At 38.3% G+C, this 19,570-nt stretch overlaps 1 protein-coding gene across 3 annotated transcripts in view; it reads right to left on the minus strand.

Moving 5' to 3' along the window:
- Positions 1-19,570, minus strand: part of Eps8 (epidermal growth factor receptor pathway substrate 8) — a 118,388-nt gene that overhangs the window by 78,569 nt on the left and 20,249 nt on the right. The window lies entirely within an intron of this gene.

Genomic DNA, 19,570 nt, shown 5'->3' on the forward strand with positions numbered 1-19,570 from the left:
GGGGATTTAGCTCAACGGCACAGCGCCTGCCTAGCAAGTGCAAGGTCGTGAGTTTGATTCCCGGTACTAGGAAGAAAACAAAATAAGTTTTAGAAAAAGGTTTAACTTTTCTAAAGAACTCTCTCTCTCTCTCTCTCTCTCTCTCTCTCTCTCATATATATATATATATATATATACACACACACACACACACATATATATATATATATATATATATATATATATATATATTTTTTTTTTTTGGTACTGGGAATCAAACTCAAGACCTTACGCTTGCCAGGCAGGTGCTTATACCACTGAGCTATATCCCCAGCCCTGAACTCCTCTATACTAATTCCAGTTCTTGGCTAAATAAACTAGGCACCATTTAGCTAATACAACTACTGACCTCATCTGAAGCTAAATGATTTTATAAAATCGATATACTATACTAAGAGATCTATACTACTACGATCACAGCCAATAGCAGCAACAGGAGGAGCAGGAAGGGGCAGAGGAGCGCAGAAGCAGCTAACGTTTAGCCAGCACTGCTTTACACATAATGTTCTTTTAATTGTCACAACAACCCCATTTGGTAGGCGTACCATATCCCCACTTCACATCACAGAAAATCATGGTTAGAGGGGCTTCTCCTTTTTTAACCAAGATGAGATAGTCACATAACATCTTAATAAGGAATCCTTTCTTTTGATATACCTTGTTACAAATCACAGCCCATACACTTGCACAGAAAAAAGAAAAACATGATGATCCAGCTGAAAGATGAAAAATAAAAGAACCCGGATTTTGGAAGTTTATGAAGGGAAGACAGAGGATAACCAGGACTACTAGAAACAGAAGCAAGGTTACAGCAGAGGCAGCACCAGAATAAAGACACTAAATTCTAAAAGGGCATGATACCATTTTGATTTCTGTTCAGCAAAGTTCACGCCTACTGTAGAACACCTGTCTACAGGAATATATTCCGACTGTGTAACTAGAGCTGATGTTCATACCCAGCTTTTAGGTCAGCGTGTTTTACAAAGCGCTGGAGACATGATTATGAACATATATTTTACAAAGACTTTAAAATTGTCTAAATGAGGTAAAATGGTACAGCTCTCGTTCCAAAAAGGCCTTTAAAAATTTTCCTGTATTTTATTGACTACATGAAAATGATTATTCCAAATCTTATAGGAAAAGCAGAGCAAAACAACGCTCTAAAAGCAAGAAAAAGTAATAGAAAATGTATGAACTAGTTAACAATCGGAAATATTTAGTACCTCTAGTTTTAACAAAAAGCTCCTCGGCCAATGGGCAAGAATGTCAGCTGCCTTCCCAACCACTCATGCTAAGTCACCCTCATCCACACAGGAAATTGGCATCTCTCTCTTCTTTATTTTATTTTATTTTATTTACTGTATTTAATTTTAAAGAAAAGAAAAGAAAAGAAAAAGAAATAATAAAAACAATGGTATAAAATTTCAAAACAAGATTGTAGGAGAGTAGCAGTGGTTAGTACATTGCATACTGTTATCCTCAAAGTAGTTGCTCATATTACAAGATATAGGTATGAAAAATTGATCAAACAATATAGGCATAAACCTTTCTTTTCAACAAATTAATAGCAATTAGTATCACTATCTTAACTATCTTCTGTATATGTGTGTGTATGTGTGTATATATATATATATAGAAATATATATAGATAGATAGATATTATTCCTTTTCCTTTCCTTTTTTTTCTCCTTTCCTGCATTCCAGTTTCTCTTTCCTTCTGAGCAGTTTCTTCCCATTTCACAATATCTATTGTATATTTTGGGCCTTACTTACTCTTTCAGCTCCTAACATTAGGGAGACAATACGATATTTATACATGCAATACTGATTTATTTCACTTATGAGTGTGGACTCAAGTCACACCCATTTCCCTATAAATGTCTCAAGTTTATTCTTCTTTACAGATGAGTAGTACTCCATTGTATAAAAATATCACATTTTTTATCCATTCCTCGGTTGATGGGTGTCTCTCTCACCATCAGCCAACTTTCTTATTTCCCCCACATAGAGTGGAAAAATAAATTCTCATCTAATTTCTTCTTGCCTTGAACTCTGCCCACTCTCTGATGATGGGCATCAGTCCTACAAGAACCTAAACATTCTCTCTGGAGTGTGAGGAAATACTGCTGGACTTGCCAGGGTGAATATCTCAGATGTGTTTGATTTATGTTTCTAGGGAGATTAGAAAGAATAATGAAGTCAATGTTATTCCTGGTTTTCCTGCTCTGTGCTCCTGTACATGTCACTGAAACCCATGGGTCTCCAATTACTATTAAGCTGGAAAGTACCTGTTAGAGGGTTTTTTGCAGCTTTAAAATCCAGTACATTGGCTTAGTGGCACCAGTGACAAAAGCCAGCACATTAGCTCAGTGACCTGCATTTTGCATATAAATTTACCTACTGAAGACCCATGGGCTCCAATCTGCTGCCAGGTATTACTGCGCTCAGTGACAAGAAAGAGCAAGAGACAACCTGGCAATGCAGCAGGTATCCAGGATGACCAGTTGTCCACAGGGAACAAAAGGCCATGAGGCAGCCAGAACCTCAGCATCTAATGATTGAGGAAAACAGTGAGGGGATTACGGGGTGACTCAGAGGGCGGTGGTGACCTCAAACTAATGGGGATCTTGCGCTGGAGCACCTTCAGTCTTAGTCTTAGTCTTAGTTAGTCTTTGTGGTCTGTTTTAGTCTTACTCTGAGTAGGTGGGAGAGGATGACCCACCCCTAACAAGATCATGAACAGATGACACCAACAATCCCAAGCCTCTGCTCATCCTTCAGGGAAGTATGTAAAACTAGCCATTGTGAATTTGTGGTCCTGCAACATTTACTTATACATACAGACTACCAGTTAGAACAGAGAGGGGAGAATAATGAGTAGACTGTTAGTGTGTGTGTGTGTGTGTGTGTGTGTGTGTGTGTGTGTGTGTGTGTAGGATTTGCAGCCTGGGAACTAGCAGGTAACAGTACACAGTAGCACACTCAAACTAGATTCCCTGCTCTCCTACCAAGTGAGCTGCCCCATTCCAGAGTGACAAAACAGAAAGTTTTCTCGAAAACTTCAAGAGATAGGCGATTCATTGTTTATAAGAATGGAGCTTAATCTCGACTGCAACTGCTGGAACCTCAGGGAAGGCAGGGTTTGCCAAGAGCCACATGGCTGTTTCCCTGCCATGAAAGAAATAAGAAGAAACAAAGTAGCATATTCTTGCAAGGACTGCATCTGCCACCCAGAAAAACCAGTCATTCCAAACAATCACAGCCAAAGCGCTTTAGGTTTAAAAAAAAAAAATGGCGAAAGGACAAACTATGAATCTACAAATATAAATGAGCAAAACCAGAACACACCAACACCCACAAGTGATCCCCAAATCTAGCTATCTGATGCCATTGCAGACCATGCGTAGGCTCAGGGGACAGTAATTTACTCTGAAACAACAAAGATAATCCTACTGCTGCTCCCAGAGAGGAGGGAGGAGCAAGCTGGCCCATACGGCCGATCCCCAGCATCCAAAGCCCACTTCCCTATTTCTAAGAAAAGGGGATATTCCTGCTGAGAAGGAAAAATATGCTTTTTTTTAAATCCAGAAGAACTGGAGTCAATAAACACTTACTGAGTGTATTCCAATGCTTTTCTTGTGGTATAGAGTTCTCGTGCAACAAAGAAAGCACACAGTCTGAAGATGTGAAGTCCTGAATGTAAATCCTGACTCTGACATACAGCTGCAACCTTGGACAAGTCATTACCATCTCTGGGCCTCAGTTTACTCATTTGTAAAATGAGGATAAAATGAGGAGTACGTGCAAAAGGATACAGAGATCACCTGAGATATATTTCTATACCTACCTACTTATTTATCAACTCCTTCATTTTCCTGATGAATTATAGATTACAGAGAAATAGAAGCAATTTCTTTAGAAATCAGTTCCAGGATAAAATTCACTGAAGTAAAAAGCTGTTGTAGTCAACCACAAGAGGCTGAAGAGAAACACATGACTGAGTAAATAATGTTACCAATTACATTTTAAGTCCTTCCTGATCAACTCCACATTAACGGCACCCAGTCATGTGGTGTTTATTTAACACGCTCAGCATTTCTAAATATGGCCATGAAGAGCCACTCTAATTTGTGTTTTTTCTGCTTATACAACTCCGGGGCATGGCAAACTAGTACAGTTTTTGTTCAATAACCCCTCTACTGCCACTGTACTATAGACAGTGTCACATACATGTGCTAAAAGAAGAGTTACAGAATTCTAGGGACCAAAATGAGTATTACCAATATAAACTTGCTCAAAATTTATATTAACAATGACCTGACCCCACTCCTCTCTGAAAGAAAAAGAAAAGGGTGTGCACGATGGTTTGTGTCTAGATGTCACCCTAAAGCCTCATGCAGTTAAGAAGGGCAGGCTATTTAGGGGTGGTTGAATCTAGAGTTTGTGACTGATTCATGGTCCAATGCTGGGATTAAAGATGACAGTAGTACACCTGCCCTAGTACAGGTAGCCTGCATACAATATAAGGGACAGAAAGAGCCTTGTCTTTGTTATTGCTTTTGCTGTCTTCTGCTGCCATGAACTGCTGCCCCTCTGCCATGAGCCACCCAGCCTTCGAGCCAGCCTGTTATGGACAGAATCCTCTACAAACTGTAAGCTGAATAAACCTTTCCCCCTTTAACTTTAGGTGTTGGGTATTTTGTCTCAACAACAAGAAAAGTAACTAAGACAGTGTACAACAGAAATAAAGTTAGAGGTATAGAATTAAAATGAAAACAGAATTTTTTAAGAAGAGCTTATTGATAGACTTACTACAGTCACAATTAGAGAAGACCAGTACTAAGTGGCAATACCAGTAAGACACTGTTCTTAGTGTGATCACGTCTCAACCATGATTTTAACATCTGATCTGAAAAGCAGAACTGTGGTAAATGTAGGCCTGCTTACACTGAGGAGGTTCAAAACTGACTCAGAGGAAAAAGTACTATCCTCTGACTCACTAAGACCACTTCCTGAAACACCCAGTGTTTTTCTTGGAAGGAAGTCCATACAAGTGCCATTTCTTTCGAACAGTGTTTAGACAAAATTGAACTTTAACACAAAATGGACAAAAGACATACATTTTACTAACTCATCAAGTTACAAAGTAGAAAGCTTTCTATACACATATACTATCTGGTCATAAAAGAGAATACTTTAAAAAGTCAAATATTGATAATTAAACTATATTACAAAGGATAAGGCACCAACTACCTGCACATATTTCTCTTTATACTAGAATTGCCTAATGATAATGAAACAGCTTTATAATTTTAACCCATGAAATTAATTAATGCCTTTGGCTTCAAAACAGTCACCTTTTACTTTTGAAGTAATTCTTTTCTCTAAATCAACTGTGTAGTCAATGTTTAATAATAATTTACAAAAAGAATCCTTATCAATTCCATGTATACACATATGCCAAATATCATTATAAATCTTTGGGTGCATCAATTTGACTGATAATCACAACTCCTCTTAGAAGCAGATACTGCATTATTTCTATTTTACAGATGGGGAAACTGAGGCACAGAAAAAGCCCTTTCCCACAATAACACAGTTCATGGTAAAACTTCAAATACATACAGGGAGACCAAGACAAGATCTCAAACTGTTTCTATGGTTTGTCAATGCGAATGAATGGCCTCTCCTTTAGAATGCCTATTAATATGTAAAAACACAAAATTACATATGCAGAGATATGAATTAACATTTCACATTTACCTAATCCATGGCTAGATTCAGGTTTGTCCTATAGACACTAGTCTACAAATTCAAACGTGACTGTAACAGCAACAGAACTTGGGTACAAATAATAGTTAAATTTTCAAACTACAACTTTTCAAAGATAAGCTTTGAAACATTCCCCCGTACCGCTACATTTATGTTAGCCTTGCTTGCTTTTGAGTTCTCAAACACTGGAAATACTCACAGACCTTTTAAAAAAAAAAAAACCTCCAAAATGATACTGCCCTCAACACAGCCCTTGGGAGAGAAAAATACACATAACATTTCCTTCTCCAAAATAACAAGCAATTAAACTGCATCTCACTGTTTGTTTCCTCTTGAGCAATCTAGCCTGGAAAGAGTTCAAACATCTGACTCCTGCAGTATTTTGCTCTCCATAGGAAAACCATCTTTTATACATCAAATCAGTTAATAATTATGAATAACTGGCTCATAGGAATTGGCTTAATATTAAGTGACTACCTATTCTTAGTTCTAAATACATGAAAAAGAAATTCCCAGGCAGCCAGGGAGGCAGACTAAGCACTCTGGAATAAACAAAATCTCTGCCTCGAAGACGGGTCCGGAGCGGTGTAATAGATGCAAAGTTATCCCAGGGGGAAAGCCTCTGTGCAGCAGCTCAAGAGACAGTCCATCCTCGTGGGAGGTGCTAAATGTTCAGATGCGTTCTTGGAAACCTGAATGGCCTCCCTGATTTTAGGGCCAAGAGGGTCGCCCTGTTTCCTTAAAATACACCATTTACTCAAGCGGGTACAGTGAATGAAAATCAATGCCTGGAAATGAATTCACTGCTTTGAGTTAAACATTTTGTCCCTGGGAGCCACTTTTATACTATAAACATTCTCAGAGTAATAACATTATTTCACCAACGTTTAAGTATGAATTACTACACGCTTTCTCCTAGAATAGGGCTCTAGAGTGATATGAGAATGCCTGCAAAGTCACTGTGCCCAGAAATGCAAGAAATCTGCATAAAACTGGAGCAGCAGCAAGCTACTGAAGTAAAAGGAATCACCCACATCCAGCACAATAATTACTAAAACCATGAAAAGAAACTTCAGCTTGTACATGCAATGATTATTTATTAGAAGTAAACATCCTACACACTGAGCACAACCACATAAGAAATCAATTTGTTATTTCTGAGAACTGTATCACCTACAAGACGTTGTGCTCTGCACGTGAACATACGACAAATACCGCTGCTCTCTTCCAGGATCACTGCACTGAGTAAAATAGACAAGTAAACACACAACCGCAACACATTTTAGTAAACGCTATCACTGTGGTACAAACACTGGATCAAAAAGCATCAGCACAGGACAGCTGTCCACAGGTTTCACAGAGGAAGAGGCAACAGTACCAGATGTTAAAAGACAGCACAGTGGGTCAACTGGCTTGTGCGTAGGCAACTGGAAGACAGTCGAGATAATAAGAAAAACATGGTAGACAGAAGGACATGAGTTTCACGGGATACTGAGATATTTTGTTCAGTGGGGTTGCAAGAGAAGGCTATAAAAAGATGACACTGGAGAAAAGCTTGATGCCTGATTGTGAGGGGCTTTACAGTCAGTTAAAGATTCTCTTTTTAGATATGGCTGGCCAACAGAGGGACAATGACTGTATTAAGAATGTTTAAGGAAATAACTATGGAGGTATTTGGGAGTTTTGCTTTGTTCCGTTTAGCTTCTGGTGCTGGTGATTGAACCAGAGTCCCATGCATGCTAAGCATGTAACTCTAACACTGAGCTACACCGCCGGGGGCCCCCAGGGGTATTTTGGAAGACAGAGAGGATCAGGAAGCACAGATTGCTAATTTTGAGATAACTTTATTTTTTCACCCTTACGGAAACTTTTCTAATAACATTCTACTGTATTAAAAAAACTAGGACTCGCCTATTTTATTTCTATAACTTGTTCAAACTCCGTAGTTCTCCAAAGAGAACCTAGCATTTTAACTAATGTAAAATAAGCCTACCAGTAAGCTATAAGGATACATGCCATGTTTCCTAGAGTTATTAGCGACATAATAAATCCAATGATGCTATTCTGTTCATCCTGTTTTAGAAAAGTTCATTTTAAAATTCCGAAGAATAAGAAAATACGAAGTTTTTGTTACTGGTTTTTTTTCTTGTTTCCCATTTAAAAACAGCCCTGCAGTGGTGGGACCATGGTGGAAAACAGCACGGGGGTTCCTCAAACAATCAAACACAGAAATACTACAGTGTATAATCCGGCAGTTCCACCTGTGGGTGCTCTGGACTGAAAGGACAAAGGTTTGTACACCTGTGTTCATAACCGCATTCTTCACAACAGCTAAAGGGTGGAAGAAACCCAAGCACTGTCCATCTATGTATAAATGGGTGAGGAAAATGTGCCCCATCCATGCAATGGGAAAATCATTCGGCTTCTAAAAGGAAAGAATTTCCTCCAACTGTACTAAGTGAAACGAGGCGGTCACAAAAGGACAAATGAGATGCTTAAAATAGCCAAATTCAAGGGACAGAAAGTGCAACGGTGGCTGCGGGGAACGTAGGGTGCAGGACATGCAGGTGCTGTTTAATGAGGACACAGTTTCAGTTTGAGAAGATGAAAGAGTTCCAGAGGGGACGGTGGTGATGGTTGTGTAATAATATCCCTAATCCCAACGAGCCGTACACTTAAAGATAGATAGAATGCTAAATGTTATATACACAGTACTTTACCACAACAGATTCCAAAACATCTGAGAAAAATGTAAACTACTGTATGCCTACAAGTCTATCAGATACAGCCTGCTTTTTAAGGCTAGATCTTACTACAGCTGCCTCTGAAAAGAGGATTACTAGAGGAACAGAGAATGTCCACTGTAAATACATTTACAAATTAAAACTGACTTTATAATTTTCTGTGGTAAATACACACACACATTCATATAAATGAATATACATATATATATAAAATGCCTCAAAGATTTTTTAAAAGTCTCTGTTTTTCCCTTTTTAATTAATACATGCTTTCAAATTTAAACTAAGTTTTCAATCTATTCCACTTTAATGAAGATCGCACACACACACAATCCCTAAATTACAAAATCTAGTTAGATGCGGCAGCACATGCCAATAATCACAGCACTCAGGGAGAGTGAAGCAGAAGGATCATTAGTTCAAGACCTGTCACATCTACTTAAAGAGCTCAGTGCCAGCCTGGATTATACTACAAGACTATCTCCAAAAGAATACAAAATTTTTTTATAAAATTTAAAAATTATACTGTACTTTATGTAGGGGAGGAGAGGAAAGAGAGGTAAAAACAGAGAGAGACAGGCAGTATTGCTCCAGCCTTGTTGCTTTGTTTTGTTTGTGATACTAGGGGTTGAACATAGGGCCTCTGCCCTGAGTTAACTTCCAACTCTTTTATGTTTAAGACAGAGTCTCACTAAATTGCTAAATTGGCCAAGTTGGGCTTGAGCTTGCAGTCCTCCTGCCTCAGCCTTCCAGAGTGCAGGGATTATAGGGGTGCACCACCACGACACTCATCCAGTTTTTACCAACTTTTACAAGTCCTGATCCAGCTCCAATGTTACGTGACTGCGCCTTTTGCAAATGTTATTTCTCACGGATCCTTAATTTTCCCATTAGTCAAATGGCAGTATTCCACCACCCCACTCAAATCTCACAGTATGAACAGACAGTAATAAAAGCAATGAATATGTAAATTACTTTACATACAATGATTTAGAATGGATATGCTATTTTACAAAAGGATCTTCTGACTTACAAAATGCCTCAAAGATTTTTTAAAAGAGTCTACTTTTCCCTTCTTAATTAAGCTTTTAAACAATGCAATAAACATACAATATTCATTAGGAAAACATCCAGTGAACAAGATAAAATAAAAAGTAGCTTTAGAAAAATCTATCTATTGCAAATGTTTAAAGTGATGAGAACATTTAGATTTTGCTTTAACAACTCATGAGCCCGTTAAGTTCCACACCAAATATCAATAGGAATTACAAAATGATTTTAATAAAAGTATATAAGACTCATCTAAAAGACCTAAGCCATATTTCCTTTAAAAACTACTAACCTAATGTTTTATAGCAAATCACTTGTTCACTACAGTAGTTAGAATACTCTTTTATATAGAAAAGAGCTGCTGATGTTAATGGTATCTAACTCAGTGTTTTCAGTTTGCTTTTATTAATATATACAAGTTTGAGCCCAACCTGGGCAACTTAGTGACTGGCGATACCCTGTCTCAAAAGAAAAAACAAGGGCCAGGAATGTAGCTCTGTGCAAAGGTCCTGGATTTAATCCCTAGCACTGTAAAAAAATAAAAATAAAAAAAGAGCAACTGAGTATGTTTTCTTTCCTCTGTCTCAAATTCCCATTCACCTTCTCACCTTAGGTTACACTCTCTTTTTCCTTAATTCTGCCAATCTCTATTTCACCTCCTGTGGTGGATTAAGTAATGGTCAGCTTCTAACACCCAGCTGAACTGAATCAGTGTGGCTCTGGGTGTGAAAGGCCCACCTGAGGATTGTTGCCAATAACATAAAACGAGAACTAGAGGGGAAGATGCAGGTGCTGCTGAACCTCCTGGAGAAGCTTGGCATTCTAGCTTTCCTGATATGAGCTCAGCGGTTATCGTCAGAGGCACTCAGGGCCTCGCTGTCACTAAGGATGGCTGCAGTTCTTTTCGGCGAGCTCTGGTCCTTACCTTGAAACGTCGCTTCCTGGCTCCTGGGCAGATCCCTCAGCCTGCTGGCACAGACCCTTCATCCCACTGGAGCAGACTTTCTAGCTTCCACCACTGACTTTTGGGCCTTCCCAGTGCAGATCCTTGATACAGACTTCTATGAGACATTGTTGTGGGCTCTCAGCGTCTAGCTGAACTCATATAGGACATTGCCATGGGCTCTAGGTCTTCAGCCAGATTCTTTGGCTCTCTAGTGTATGGACAGATCTTCTGCACTCTTTTGCATTTGACTTTTTGGGTGAATATTATAAAATACTCCTATAAATGAGGTGTCCTATGTTACATCTTTTGGCTTGTAAACCCCTGACTACATCATCTCCCTTTAATGGCAAACATCATAAAGCAGTGCTTCCTGTGGCTAATGCAATTATACTTCTATGATCTGGGAAATATGCAACCCTCTCTCTTCTCTTTCTACTTGATAAATTCCTCAATGAACCCAAACTTAAAATGAAATTACCTCCATTCAAAAGCTTAAATATGATTTTGAAAAAATAAACTCTATTAATAGGAAGCACTCGCTCATTTAACGTCTTTATTAACTCTCTGAGCCTGATTACCATGTGTTATATTTTGTTGGTAGGATCATCCAGAACCCAAGGATCACAGATTCTAGTACAGAACACCCTCCCTCAGCTGGCTGCTTTAGAAAAGTATTTACACACACCCGGCTTTAGATTAATATGAGTCATGCAAGCTCACTTCTCCTCAGGAGCTGAAGCGCTCTACCTCTGCTTTCCCTGCCTTCCCTGGGATACTCCCTCTAGGAGTATCAAGCAATCAAGGTTTGGGAAATCCGGGCTGCAAGTGGCCTGGGGTAACCTCCCAGGATTACCAACCATTTCAGTGGCTTAAAGTAAACTCGTTTCAGAAAGAAGGTTGGGGGGTCTTCACCAAGCAATCCCTGTACTCACAATCATGCCCTGAAAATCTCAGCAAAATGTCTGTGTATTCTTCATCCATTTAATCAATCTGCCTGATGACTTACTACTCACCAGTAGGCACTGTATTTACAAATCTGAATATACAATAATGAGCCAAACAGGTGTAATTCTTGTCCTTATATTTTTGGGACAGACAATGGTCTTGTTTCATATTTCCTTGAATATCCAAGCCCATAACCTCCTCAATGCCTGCCACACTCTGTCTCTTTGTCTTTGTCTCCCTAACTTCTCTCAGCTTAAATCGACCCTCCTCCCTTCTAAGTCATTCCCTGACTGACCACTCCAGGATTCTTTCATTACATGCTCTCATAGTAACTGGGAATTTTCTCCCTAAAACTTTGGAGTTAAACATATGAGCCAATATGTTTCGTGTCTGCCTCTGAAAAATAAACTGCTACTTTGTATACTTTATACTGAAGCAGAACATACATCAAGTGAAACATTTTTCACTTCATGAAAGACTTTTTAAGCCATGTGATTTTTAGGTAAATTTTTTAAAAATCTAATATGAATTTCCTGTCTTCTATACAGAATATACATTCTAACATTTCTACAATGTATCTAAGGATATTTCTTAGTATGCAAATTTTATAATAAAATTACACAATTCTTCAACCTGTCTTATTTTGTGAATCTACCTCTTGTTTATGTTTTATACTTGACACACTATAGTAAAAGTGTTTATGTTGAACATCTACTTATTTTCAAGTCAGAATTGTGAAGTCTACACCCACGATTACATACAAATTTTATTTATCGCTGTCTTATCTGGACAAGATAGGCATACATGGAATCTTGGACTTAGCCTCTACAAGCCTGGCTTCTTTATTTATAAAGTGGATAAAACTTCTCCCAAGGGTGTGAGAAATAAATAGGATGCAAAGTGCTCAACAAAATCTCATCCTAAATAATTACCAGTTCCTTCCTACACGGAGGAGGTGGGGTATACGTTTGAAAACGTAAGGCCCCTCCAGAAAGAACAGTCTTTATTACTATTTCTTGCTTCAAGGGCTATACATCAGGTCAGGAGGTGACAAATTTCTGCAAAGGACTGGGCCGTAAGTATTTTAGGCACTGTCTCCATCAATATTCATTTTGGGTTTTGTCTGTAATGACCTACTAATTTTTTTGTTTAATTCTTGGCTTGTAGAAAAAAACAAAACAAAACAGGCCACTAGCTGTAGTTTGCTGTGACCGTTTTAAATTGATAGATACACATCAATCCTGCCCTAACTTCCTAATACTTCACCTTAACATATATCCAGTAGAATGCTATCAAACTTTAGCTTAACAAATGCTAATTTAATTCATGTGCAAATACACAAGGTAAGGCCTTGTGAGGTAATTCACTACCTAAAGAAAATAAAGGTACATCACATGCTACAGAAGTAGTACGGTTATGTCTCACTTAACCGGCACTTGGACAGGTTGTGACAAGTGTGGTCTGTGGGTTTCGTCGTTGTGGGAACACGACAGAGTAACACCCAGCTGGTACAGCCCACGCCACAATTAGGACCAACTGCACCTAGACTACAAACCTGACAGCATGTCACTGGCCTGGACACTGAAGGGAACTAACACAATGGTGTTATATGTCTAAACAAAGACATGGTGTAAAAATACAGTATACAATCTTTTTTTAAATGGGGTCAACTATCTAGGGCGCTCACCATGAATGGAACATGCAGGCCTAAGAGTTGTGCTCATGGGTCAGGGTGTGAGTCTGGGGGAATATGGAGGCTCGGGTACAACTGCACGGGACCACAGACTTTATGAACACTGTACACACAGGCTGTGCTATAAAGATTTTCCTTTCTTCAAAAATAAATCAACCTTAGCTTACTATAACTGTTTAACTTTATATCCTTTTTCATTTTTTAACTGGTTGATAACATTTAGCTTAAAACATATAAAATGGTACAAAAATATTTTCTTTATATCATTTCATAATATATTTCTAATTCTTTTCCTTCTGAAGTCTTGAAACTTTGTTAGAAAGTAGGACACAAACACGTACATGAGCTGGGGCCTTCCCCAGGGTCAGGATCACCACTCTCACCACCTCCATGTCCACCAGAAGTCTCCAGGAGCAGGACGCACAGAGCTGTCGCCTCCTGTGACAGCAATGCTTTTTACTGGAGACCTTCACCAGGGATCTGCCCAAGGCTGTTCCACAGTTCACTTTTTCTTTTTTTTTCTTGGCACTGGAGATTGAACCCAGGGCCTTTGCACTGAGCTATAAACCCAGCCCTCTTTATTTTTTATTTTGAGAAAAGATCTCGTTAAGATACCCAGGCTAGGCTCAAACTTTCAACCCTGCTGCCTCAGCTTCCCAGTCTGCTGGGGTCACCTCTTTTTACATGTACACACAGAAGCATACTCTAAAATAATAATAAAAGGTATAGCATGCTAAGTATATAAACCAGCTAACACGGTCATTTATTATGGAGTGTATGGAGTCTACATAATCGTGCTGTACACATCTAGAACCGTATCACCACAAACATGTAACGCTGTGCTGTGACATCACTAGACAAGAGGAACTTGTCAGCTCCATTAAAATCTTACTGGACCACGGCTGCGTATGCAGCACACGGCTATACAAATAAAGGGACTTTCGGAAGCTACCTGCATTATCACCTTGCTCTTCCCTCTGATTGTTCTGAATCTACTTATCGGCTTTACAGCGTCACCAGTTGATGCCTGTGACCTCAGAGATCTCTTGCCATAACCTTGTATTGCTTGTATAAGCCCCAGGGAAAACTCCAAATCAGGCGTCAGAATCCATTTTGTTTATGACCCTGCTGCTGACGACCTGTTTCTTTCTAACAGCCTGTGATGCCAGAAACGGTAATTCAGTGCAGAGGAAGTAACACCTGTGGAAGTCACTGATTTACACTCTACAAAGTACTGTAAGAGCCCACTAAGATCTAAGACGCAGAAATCAAATCTGATTCAAGAACTGGCACTGCCATTGGGAGTCACTGACTTTGGGAAAGTTAACCGCTCTCAGGCCTACTTCCTCATCTATAAAATAGAGTACAATAGTACCTACTTGGTAGAGTTGTGTGAGGGTTACACGGCATAATCCGTGCTGAGCACTTTTCATGGTTAGAGGAGCCTATAGTAAAGGCTTAAAAATGTTGAACAGAACCACTGTTACGTAAGCATAAGCTATGTTTGCACTGCAGGGGGCCACAGGCCCTGTATGCTTACTTTTCCATCTCTCTTCACTTTTAAGGTAGTCTGTTTATGCCCACCAATAAGCTTATACCTTTTTGGGGAGTTTTTTTCCAGCACTGGGAACCAAACTCATGACCTTGCGCTTGCCAGGCAGGTGCTGTGCCGCTGAGCTAAATCCCCAGCCCCTATACCTTTTTTTTAAAACAATATACTGTTTAGAGAAATTCTTTAGCTTACTTCTCTATTGTCCTGCATCCTTCCTTGCAGGGACTATGCAGTGTCTTTTGCCGTGGAGAGAGGGAGAGAGAATCAGTTCACCCGCTGTATGTACAGTGTGTTCTACTGAATGGGACATAGGCATTTCTAAAAATCACAATGCTGTGCAAAATCACTTAACTAAAACCAAAGGGACTAATAAAATAAGATAAAAGGTATAACATACATACAAAACTTCTTCAACATCTCATTTAAAAGGAACAGATAAGAACCTAATGAAGACTGTAGCACATTGAAGATGTGAAACGGCTAGAAAGTTTAAAAACTATCATACGATCACATCTTCACCTTGAAAAAGATCTGGATTGTGTGCGGAACCCGGAGTGAAGAGATTGCAACTTCTGAGGGACTGGGAAGTGGAGGAAGAGGAGCTGCCTGAAATCAGACAGGAAGTTGAAAGGTGAAATGTGGAGGAGTGTGGCTCATACCAGCAGGGGCTACAAGGCCACTGGGTGAGTAAGGTGTGTACGTGTGCATTCAGCATACCTATGCAGTGGTGACTCAGTGAGGTAAAATATTCTGTGAGCACCTACTATTTCTCAGACGAAATGACACATGAGCAAAGGGTAATTCACATATTGCTCAGATTGTTCCCTGATGTCAATCAGGTAAGAACAAATTCCCATTTTCACAATGAGTATTACAGCAGAACTATTTATTCCCAAGCTACAAACTCATGAAAAGTATTCTGAGTCAGAACTATAGTTAGTACCTATAAAGCCTATGTTAGTCATCAATTTCCTACACACCTTAAGTCTTTACCTAGAAGTAGTCTTTTCCTCTCAGTATTGACCCATCATGCAACTGTCTCTAAAACATTTCTTTTTTTTTTTTAACACCCACCTTTCCTTTTGCTCTTTTTTTATACTTTGAATTTCTCATGTGAGGGAAATCATATAATAGTTAACCAGTGTCTGACTTATTTCACTAGATAAGGTCTCAAGGAACATTGATTTTGCTACAAATGACTCAAATTTATCCTTCTCAATGGCTGAATAGTATTTCATTGTGTGTACCTCCCACACTTTCTTTATCCAGTCATCTCTTTTGGATGGCTACGTCACTTCCAAGATTTAGCTATCATGAGTTATGCTGCTATAAATATAGGTATGCACGTACCACTGTAATATGAAGTGAACTCTTGGGAAAATGCTCAGAAGATGTAGAGCTGGGTCAAATGGAATTTCTATTTTAATTATTATTTAAAGCATTTCTTAACTACAGCTTTGTTTCTTCAAATTCTCCTGCAGGGGTCATGCAATTCAGAAAACCACACCTCTTTTCCTTATACCTGTCCTCAAATGTCCAGAGAAGCAACATGTCTGCTAGTCAGTAACTACCATGCTATCACATCATTCCATTTATTAGGTCAGCAAATATTTATGTATTTAGTTGGTTGGATGGGTTTTTGAGACAGACTTTGCTATGTAGTTCAGGTTGGCCTTGAACTCACAGTAATTCTCTTACCTCAACCTCCCAAGTGCTAGGATTACAAGCACACGCCACCACGCCCAGCCATAATTCACAAAATATTTATATGAAGCATCTACTAGGCAACATAGGAGAAACAAGATAAAACCACCCCCATCCGACCATGTTACAAGAAGGTGATTTAAATAACTTAGTCAACCATTTAAACTCAGCCAACATCATAGGACTAATTATAACATGCATAAAAATGAATATAACCCAAGGTAGAACCCAAAATACCAAAAGAAAATGCAAAAAGTACAAGCTGTTATCTTAAATGCTGGAGAAAAGGATGAGGAGAAATTTAATGGTGGTGCTCAGCAGACCTTATGAATGAAGTAAACTTTGGTTATGAAGGAGAAACGTTTTTGAGGTACCAGGAATAGAACTTAGGACCTTGTGCTTGTCAGGCAGGTGCTTGTGCTGTTGAGCTATGCACCCGGCCCAAGACTTTCTAATTACAGTCTGAGCAAAGAAAAAGAGGAAGGAAATGGAAGCCATAATGGATAAAGAACAAGTTTAGGCCACAGATTACAAATGATGAACTGCAACCACACAATGAATTTTATGACAATTAATAGGAATCCACTAACAACTTCTGGCCAGAAAAATGTGGCGTGAGGTAAGAATGGGCAAAATAGAGCTGGCTTTCAGGAATTCACTTTGAATAAGTGAAAAGAATTTGTTCAGCGTCTTTGACCTGCCAGGCCGGAGCAGCAGGACAATTTTCCTTGACCACAACCCCCAGCTTTGTGTCCAAGATTGATATTCATGGCTCTGTATGGACAGGAACTATAGCATTTGGTCTGGCAAATTATACAAAATAGTGAACTGAACAAAAATGACCTGCACAATGGAGGAAAGTATTTAAAAAAAAAAAAAAAAAAACAGTGAAAAAAGGTAGGGAATACAGCAGAGCATTGTGACCAGAGATTTGAACCTAGCGACTGAGATCATATGCAGAGCAATGTTAAACACTACTATTCTGATTTACATCTAAATATGTTACAAAATGTATTTCTAGTAATCAAGAATACATAGGCAAATATTCTTAAAAAAAAAAAAAACCCTGTTGAACAAACACTGATATGTGATCTAAGGTACACTTAAGAAAATACATTCCACTCTGTTCAGATCTCACATTACCAAGTGCAGAGGGTCAGTGATGCACCAATTGTTTTAAGGGTCTAGAAAATATATGGACAATTAAAAATAACACAAGTTTTTCTAATCAAATTCTCAAATCTAGTTAATATACTCTATAACTAAGATTCTGTATACCATAGACACAAATATATCCAAAATAAGAATTACAGTTTCTTCACCTAGCTGAAAGTTTAATTTTTAAGTGCTTGCATGTCAAACCAAACAACTGAAGACAATACATAAACCTAAACTTTAAAATAAAAAGAAAATTAAAATAATTTTGCATGCTTATATCTGGAAACCTGAACAACTAATTTGAAGACAACAATATGCAATATAACAACCATTGGTGAATTCCTACCACCTTGCTTAGTGAAGCTCTGTATCATTTCTAATTTTTTAATTATTTTTTATTCTCTTTAATGGTTTGATCAATCTTGCACTCTGGTAATCTGAGCAACTTCGTTGAAGATAACAATATGTAATATGACAACCACTGTTAATTCCTATCATTTTGTTCTGAAACCCTGTATCATTTTTATTGTTTTTGTGTTGTTTTGTTTTTGTCTATGTTGTTGTTATTGTGTTATTTTTTTATTCTCTTTAAAGTAAAAAAAAAAATAGTTGTTTAATTAAAAATATCCTATAGGGTAAGTGAGCAAAAGACTATTTGATTATCTACGTCACTACATCCCCTGCCTGACCTTTTTTTACAGCTCAACTAACAATAATTTAAAAGTCTAAAATATAATGAGCTGACTTTTTTTTTTTGTGAAACAGGGTCTTGCTACGTAGCGCAGTCTGGCTTTGAGTTCACTATGCAGCCCAGGCAGACCTCAAACTCCAATGATCCTGCTGCCTCAGTTTCCCAAGTACTGGGATTACAGGTGTGCATACCATGCCCGGCATGTGCTGACTTTTTAAAAGCCTGCAGGCAGCTCCCTGTGCTAAACTCACACACTTTGATGAATTAGTGACAAATGATGTCACCGTAAAATAAACTAAAAAGCAGCTTCTCTATACAATTTATTTCAGAATTATTTACACAGAAATGAGACTAAACAGCTTATCCTCTTTCTTGACATTTCTTCTTATATACAATTTACTTACAGTAAACTGAAGAAACTGTTTCCAAATCTAGCTGCCGAAAAACTGAAACCTCTTCTAAACCATTCCAGGTACAGGATATACAAAGATATCCTCCTAAAAGTGAGCACATCTAGGTCAAAGAACAAAATATTTCACATTCCATTCTTAGAAACTCTATGGAGTTTATAATCCATATGACGCTGACAGTTACCTTGGATTCTGGGTAGTAAAGCTGACCAAAGCTTTATAACCAGGGTAAGAATAAATCGGGCTATAAACATTTCAAGGAAACTCACCTATTTATACTACCAAAAGATGGATATGATGTTCCTGTGGATAAAGTGTATATGACTTGATAATGCTTCTCATGGTATAGAAGTGTCTTTAGAAATAACACACAAAGGGGCTGGGGATTTAGCTCAGCAGCACAGCACCTGCCTGGCAAGTGCAAGGTCATGAGTTCGATTCCCGGTACCAGAAGAAAAAACAAAAAAAAAAAGAAAACAAAAACAAAAAAAAAAGAAAAAAAAGAAATAATACACAATACAAAAATATCAACACATCTAAGAATGTATTGTAAAAAAGGACCCCTTAGCCATAGCCATGGTACTTAAAATTGCATAACACACTACATTTTCCAGCACTAAAACAGAGACTTAACCAGTTATTTACCTTTGCTCTCTGTCTAGCATATTCAGAAACAATGTTATCTGCTAAGGTTTATCTATCTTAGCCTTACACGCAATTACTAGAAACAGAACAATAAAAGGTTGCTTCTGAATAAGATGAAATATAACAAATAAACCAGTAAAAGCCACAAAAGTAAAAGAAATACAGAGATCTCCATATATTAAGAATCATATGTGTTTGTCATAAAACTCAAATTTGATATTTAA

Source organism: Chinchilla lanigera, unplaced genomic scaffold, assembly GCF_000276665.1.
Source record: "Chinchilla lanigera isolate Chin_1 unplaced genomic scaffold, ChiLan1.0 scaffold00012, whole genome shotgun sequence".
NCBI lineage: Eukaryota > Metazoa > Chordata > Mammalia > Rodentia > Chinchillidae > Chinchilla > Chinchilla lanigera.